The sequence below is a fragment of the Lontra canadensis genome, unplaced genomic scaffold, assembly GCF_010015895.1.
Source record: "Lontra canadensis isolate GAN:19392208 unplaced genomic scaffold, GSC_riverotter_1.0 scaffold50, whole genome shotgun sequence".
NCBI lineage: Eukaryota > Metazoa > Chordata > Mammalia > Carnivora > Mustelidae > Lontra > Lontra canadensis.
This window is the reverse complement of record NW_022631044.1, coordinates 2915780-2923251: the sequence shown is the minus strand read 5'-3', so window position 1 is coordinate 2923251 and position 7472 is coordinate 2915780. Positions and strand designations below refer to the sequence as shown.

The following is a 7472-nucleotide window of genomic DNA, read 5'->3' as shown; positions in this document are numbered from 1 at the left end:
CTGCTCATGAGCTCTTTCTCTCAAATGAATAAACAAAATCTTAAAAAAAAAAAAAGAAAATTTTCATACATATTAAAAAATAATTATATAGTGAACTTCTACATTCCCACCCATTCGATTCTATAACTAACATTTTACTGTACTTGCTTTATTACATATCTAGCTATCCTTTACTGCACCCATCAATCCCTCATATATTTTATTGCATTTCAAAGTAATTTTTTAAAAAGATTTATTTATGTATTTATTTGATAGAGAAAGACACAGCAAGAGAGGGAACACAAGTAGGAGGAGAGGGAGAGGGAGAAGCAGGCTCCCCACAGAGGAGGGAGCCCAATGTGGGGTTTGATCCCAGGAACCTAGGATCATGATCTGAACAGAAGGCAGACACTTAACTGACTAAGCCACCCAGGTGCCCCATCATTTCAAAGTAATTTATAGGCATCAATTCAGCACTCATATTAACTAAAAGTTCAACTTTTTAAAAAGATTTTATTTATTTTTGGGGCGCCTGGGTGACTCAGTGGGTTAAAGCCTCTGCCTTCGGCTCAGGTCATGATCCCGGGGTCCTGGGATCGAGCCCTGCATCAGGCTCTCTGCTCTGCAGGGAGCCTGCTTCCTCCTCTCTCTCTCTCTGCCTGCCTCTCTGCCTACTTGTGATCTCTTTGTCTGTCAAATAAATAAATAAAATCTTAAAAAAAAAAGATTTTATTTATTTTTAAGTAATCTCTACACCTAACGTGGGGCTCAAACTCACAACCGCAAGATCAAGACTCACATGTTCTACGGACTGAGCCAGCCAGGCTCCCCAAAGTTCAATATATTTTTTAAAGTAATCTGCTTGTGATGTTGAAATAGGCTGTTAGTCTGGCCCCCTGGCCCTAAAGGATGATGTTGATAAAATATTTTCCCTCCAAGGGCACCTAGGTGGCTCAGTCATTGGGCATCTGCCTTCAGGTAGGGTCATGGACCCCACACCCTGGTTGAGCCCCATGTTGGACTCCCTGCTCAGAGGGAAGCCTGTTTCTCCCTCTCCCACTCCCCATGCTTGTGTTCCCTCTTTCGATGTGTCTCTGTCAAATAAATAAATAAAATCTTAAAAAAATATATGTTCCCTCCACATGTTCTACTGTGTATTTGTTCATCAACAAGCTATAAGGTACAGGGGCACAGTGGCTGTGGCTGTGTGGCTCTGACTTCAGCTCAGTCATGATCTCAGGGTCCTGGGATCTAGTCCCACACTGGGCTCTCTGCTCAGCAGGGAGTGGATTAAAGATTTTCAAAATCTTTAAAAAATATAATAAAAATTAAAAAAATAAAAATGTCTCCAGATATTGCTGGATGTTTTCTCAGGGGGCCTAAATCACCCATTAAACTCCCCTGATCTAGAGACAGTGGCCTCTTTACACAGCATTTCCTTTCCAGGTCAATAAACTTCTTCAGTAGTTATTTTCATTCAGCCACACAGGTTCTTAGAAGAGAAGGTTGTTCCAAAGTCAAAAGATCAAAGATTTAGTTTGCCCTTTACCACCAATTACTTCTGTGACCAAATTTATATTCTGAGCTTCAGGTTGTTTTTCATTTGCAAAATAGAAAAAATATATATAGGGGTGCCTGGGTGGCTCAGTCAGTTAAGTGTCTGCCTTCAACTCAGGTCATGATCCCAGGGTCCTGGGATTGAGGCCCTGCATCAGGCTCCCTGCTCAGCGGGAGGTCTGCTTCTCCCTCTCCCCCCCCCCCCACTTTCTCTTTCTCTCTCAAATAAATAAAATATATTTTTTAAAGATTTTATTTATTTATTTGACAGATAGAGATCACAAGTAGGCAGAGAGGCAGGCAGAGAGAGAGGAATGAAGCAGGCTCCCTGCTGAGCAGAGAGTCCGATGCGGGCCTCGATCCCAGGACCCTGGGATCATGACCTGAGCCGAAGGCAGAGGTTTTAACCCACTGAGCCACCCAGGCGCCCCTAAATAAAATATTTTAAAAAATTACTTTGGGGGCGCCTGGGTGGCTCAGTTGTTAAGCACCTGCCTTTGGCTCAGGGTCCTGGGATTGAGCCCCACATCGGGCTCCCTGCTTGGTAGGGAGTCTGCTTCCCCCTCTGCCTGCTGCTCTGCCTACTTGTGTTCTTTTCCTCTCTATCAAAATAAATAAATAAAATCTTAAAAAAAAGAAAAATATACATAGTATATGAAATATATCTATGAAAGAGCTTAATAAAATTGTAAAAATTCATTGATGGTGATTACTCAACATACCATCAAAGTAGAAAAAAACAACTTTGCTCATTAAGGGAGGAACTGGTTTGCCAATTATCATAGTGAAGCCTTATGGTTTTAGCATCATCAAAGGAATTCCACTTCTTCCTCTTATTTTTTCTTTTTCTTTTTTTTTAATTTTCTGTAGAGGGCAATTGGTTAGTATCTCTCAAAATTACAAATGCACATTTCTTAAAAAAAAAAAAAACTTTTCATTTTGGGGCGCCTGGGTGGCTCAGTTGTTAAGCATCTGCCATCAGTTCAGGTCATGATCCCAAGGTCCTGGGATCGAGTCCCATATCGGGCTCCCTGCTCAGTGGGGAGCCTGCTTCTCCCTGTCCTGCTTCCCCCACTTGTGTTCCCTCTCTCACTGTCAGATAAATAAATAAAATCTTTAAAAAAATCTTTTCATTTTGGGATAATTTTAGATTTATAGAAAAGATAAAAAATCATATAGACATTACTGTATACCCTCACCCACCTTTCCCAAATGTTAACATTTTACCTAGCCATGAGACATTTGTCAAAACAAAGGTTTTTTTTTTTTTTTTTTTTTTTGAGCTTGGAATTTTTTATTGGCCTCCTGCTCCCCAAAGGGTACCCTGCTTCTGCTCCCTCAACGCCTCAGAACTTTGGTGTCATTGGTCTCAGACACGACCTTGCTGTCCACAATCCTGAGGGTAGTGGTTTTCTGGATGGTCTACATGGAGCTGCTGCTGTCCAGGGCGTCACTGAGACTGAAGTCCTCCCCATCTTCCAGCAGGCGACGGTAGGTGGCGATCTCAGCCTCCAGCTTGACCTTGACATTCAACAGGGCTTTGTACTCCTGGGCCTGGCGCTGCCCCTCTGCCTGGGTCTGGGACAGCTCAGACTCCAGGTGCAGCAGGACCCTGTTGAGCTGCTCCATCTGCATGGCGTAGCGGGTTTTGACCTCCCTAAGGCTGTTCTCTAAGCTGGCCTTCAGGTTTCTCATCGAGTCCAGGTTGATCTCCAAGGACTGGGTGGTACGTCTCAGCTCCCTGAGGGTCATCTCAGCCTCTCCTATCTCTGTGGTCTGTGTGGTGACCACTGTGGTGCTTTCTTCAATCTGCTGGGACCAGTACTTGTCCAGCTCCTCTTGGTTCTTCCGAGCCAGCTCATCATACTGGGCCCAGATGTCTGCCATGATCTTGCTGAGGTCCTGAGACTTGGGGGCATCCAACTCCACGGTCAACAAGGAGTTGGCAATTTGGTTCTAAAGACTCTTTACTTCCTCCTCATGGTTCTTCTTCATGAAGAGCAACTCCTCCTTGAGAGCCTCAATCTCTGTCTCCAGCTGCAGCTTAGTGACATTGGTGTCATCGATGACCTTGCGGAGCCCGTGGATGTCACTCTCCACGGACTGGCGCATGGCCAGTTCCGTCTCATACTTGACTCTGAAGTCATCAGCAGCAAGACGGGCATTGTCAATCTGCAGAACTATGCGGACATTGTCCACAGAACTTGCAAAAATCTGAGACCTCAGCTCCTCGATGGTCTTGAAGTAATGCCCCCAGTCTCTGACCTGGGGTCCCTTCTTCTCCAGGTGTTCCCGGATTCTCACCTCCAGTCTCTGATTATCTCCTCCAGGCTCCTCACCCTCTCCAGGTAGGAGGCCAGGCGGTCATTCAAGTCTTGCATGGTCTCCTTCTCGCCCTGCATGCCCCCTATGCCGGCCAGACCCCCCGCCATCCCGGCGGCCAACCCCGTGGCCAGGCCCCCGGACCCCCAGCTGCCCTGGAAGCTGGTGGAGCAGGATATGGAGATCGGGGAGCCTGAGCCTCCGGCGCCTGCATAGACGCTGGCCACGCTGGGTGACGGGCCGGACCCAGTGGCTAGGCAACTGCATGGAGCCCAGGGACCGATAGTTGGAAGAGAAGGTGGAGTGGGTGGTGAAGCTCATGCTGTTTGGAGAGTAAGATGAGAGGCCAGGACTCAGGCTCGGGCCAGCCAAAACGAAGGTTTTTTTTTTTGTTTGTTTTTGTTTTTTTTAAAGATTTTATTTATTTATTTGACAGAGAGAGATCACAAGTAAGCAGAGAGGCAGGCAGCGAGAGGAGGAAGGAAGCAGGCTCCCCACTGAGCAGAGAGCCCGATGTGGGACTCGATCCCAGGACCCTGAGATCATGACCTGAGCTGAAGGCAGAGGCTTAACCAACTGAGCCACCCAGGCGCCCCAAAACGAAGGTTTTAACACTGGTACAATACTACTAACTCTACTACATACACTTTATCTGGATTACACCAGGTTTGTCACTAATGGCACTTTTTTTTAAAGAATAAAATATTTTTTAAAAGACTTTATTTATGGGGTGCCTGGGTGGCTCAGTGGGTTAAAGCCTCTGCCTTTGGCTCAGGTCATGATCCCAGGGTCCTGGGATCGTGCCCCGCATCGGGCTCTCTGCTCAGCAGGGAGTCTGCTTCCTCCTCTCTCGCTCTGCCTGCCTCTGCCTACTTGTGATCTCTGTCTGTCAAATAAATAAATAAAATCTTAAAAAAACAAAACAAAAAAAAACCTGGCAGCCCTGCATCCTACCTCATAGATGCAAGGCCTGCTTCTGGAATATTCTTAAAAAAAAAAAAAAAAAAAAGACTTTATTTATTTAAGAGAGAGTAAGAGTGTGTGAGAGAGAGCACAAGTGTGGCAGGGTGGCAGAGGGAGAAGCAGACTCCCCGCTGAGCAGTAAGCCTGATGCAGGCGATCCCAGGACCCTGGATCATGACCTGAGTGACAGCAGATGCTTAACCAACTGAGCCACCCAGGTGTTGCATGAATAAACTTTTTTTTTTTTTAAGATTTTATTTATTTATTTATTTGGCCCGAGCTGAAGGCAGAGGCTTAACCCACTGAGCCACCCAGGCGCCCATGAATAAACTTTTTTTAAAGATTTTGTTTTTAGGGATGCCCGGGTGGCTCAGTTGGTTAAGTGACTGCCTTTAGCTCAGGTCATGATCCCAGTGTCCTGAGATCAAGTCCAACATCGGGCTCCCTGCTCAGCCAGGAGCCTGCTTCTCCTTCTCCCTCTACCTACTACTCTGCCTACTTGTGCTCTTTCTTTGTCAAATAAATAAATTTAAGTTAATTTAAAAAGATTTTATTCTTACTGGGGTTCTTGGGAGGCCCAGTCAGTTAAGTGTCTGAATCTTGATTTTGGCTCAGGTCATGATCCTGGGGTCCTGAAACAGAGACCAGCATCAGGCTGCCACTCAGCAGGGAGTCTGCTTGAGATTCTCTCTCTCTCTGTCCCTCCCCTCCATTTGCGCATGCACATTCACTCTCTCTAAAATAAATAAATAAATAAATAAATCTTAAAAACATTTTATTTTTTGGGGTGCCTGGGTGGCTCAGTCATTGGGTGTCTGCCTTTGGCTCAGGTCATGATCCCAGGGTCCTGGAATAGAGCCCCGCATCGGGCTCCCTGCTCTGTTGGAGGCCTGCTTCTCCCTCTCCCGCTTCCTCTGCTTGTGTTCCCTCTCTCACTGTGTCTCTGTCAAATAAATAAATAAAATCTTTATTATTTTTTAAAAATATTTTATTTTTTTAAAGTTAGATTTTTTTATCTTTATCTTTAAAGATAAAGATTTTTATTTTTTTAAAGAGAGAGAGATTACAAGTAGGCAGAGAAGCAGGCAGAGGGAGAGGGAAGTAGGCTCCCTGCTGAGCAGGGAGCCCAATGCAGGGCTCAATCCCAGGACCCTGGGATTATAACCTCAGCTGAAGGCAAGCACTTAACTGACTGAGCCACCCCAGTGTTTTTGTTTTTAAGAAAACTCTTTGGGCACCTGGGTGGCTCAGTTGGTTAAGCACCTGGCTTTGACTCAGGTTATGATCCCAGGGTTCTGGGATTGAGCCCTGCATCGGGTTCCCTGCTCAGCAGGGAGCCTGCTTCTCCTTCCCCCCCAACCCCCACCAAACTGCTGCTCGTTTGCTCTCTCTCAAATAAATAAATAAAATCTTAAAAAAAAAAAACCTCCTTATTAAGGTATATTTTACAGACCATAAAATTCACCCATTTTATGTATATGATTCAATGACAATCATTACCTTTGTAGAGTTGGGTATTCACCACTATAATCCAGTTTGAGAACACTTCTATCACCGTAGAAAAATCCCTCTGGCCTTTCACAATTACCATTCCCATCCCAGGCAATCACTCATCTGTTTCCTTGTCTCTATAGATTTAGTTTTTTGGGAAATTTCATACAGATGGAATCATACAATATGTGGTATTTTATGTCTGGCTTCTTTCACACAACATACTGTTATCAAGATTCAAACACATTGTAACATGTATCGGTACTGCATTGTCTAAATTGCTGAAAAGTGTTCCATCCAATGGATATATCATTTTGTTTACCTGTTCACCAGCAGACAGATAACTGTTCTGTTTCCAATTTTGGGCTATTATGAGGGGCACCTGGCTGACTCAGTCAGTAGAGCACACCACTCTTGATCTCCGCATCACGAGTTCAAGCCCCATGCTGGGCCATAGAACTTAAATAAATAAATAAATAAATAAAGTTAACACCGATTATATTTGATACATAAAAATGAAAATTTTCTTCATGGAAAAATGTACCATAAGCTAAACTCCAAAGACACAAACAAACTGAGCAACAAAAGCAGTGCCCAGATTTTTTTTTTTTTTTCAGATTTGTACACTGAATTTGTACCCAAATTTGTACACCGAAAACTACAAATGTCATTTAAGGAAATCACACACCTATGGGTGCCTGGGTGGCTCGCTGGTTAAGCGTCCAACTCAGTTTCCAATCAGGTCATAATCTGGGAGTTGTAGGACCAAGCCCCATGCCTGGTTCCTGCTCAGCTTGGACTCTGCTTGAGATTCTCCCTCTCCCTCCCTCTCAGCCCCTCCCCCCACTCATGCTCACTCTTTCTCTCTAAAATAAATAAAATCTTAAAAAAAAAAAAGAAATTAAAGACCTAAAAAAATGGAAAGATATCTCATGCTTGTAGGTTAGAAAACTAATATTGGGCGCGTGGGTGGCTCAGTTGGTTAAGCGACTGCCTTCAGCTCAGGTCATGATCCTGGAATCCCAGGGTCGAGTTCCGCATCAGGCTCCCTGGTCAGTGGGGAGTCTGCTTCTCCCTCTGACCCTCCCCTCTCATGCTCTGTCTCAAATAAATAAATAAAATCTTAAAAAAAAAAAAAGACTAATATTAAGAAGGTACTA

The 7472-nt window shown here is 44.6% G+C and overlaps 1 pseudogene; it reads right to left on the bottom strand.

The window, feature by feature from the left end:
* Positions 1–2793: 2793 nt before the first annotated feature.
* Positions 2794–4196, bottom strand: LOC116877165 (annotated as a pseudogene).
* Positions 4197–7472: the final 3276 nt, after the last annotated feature.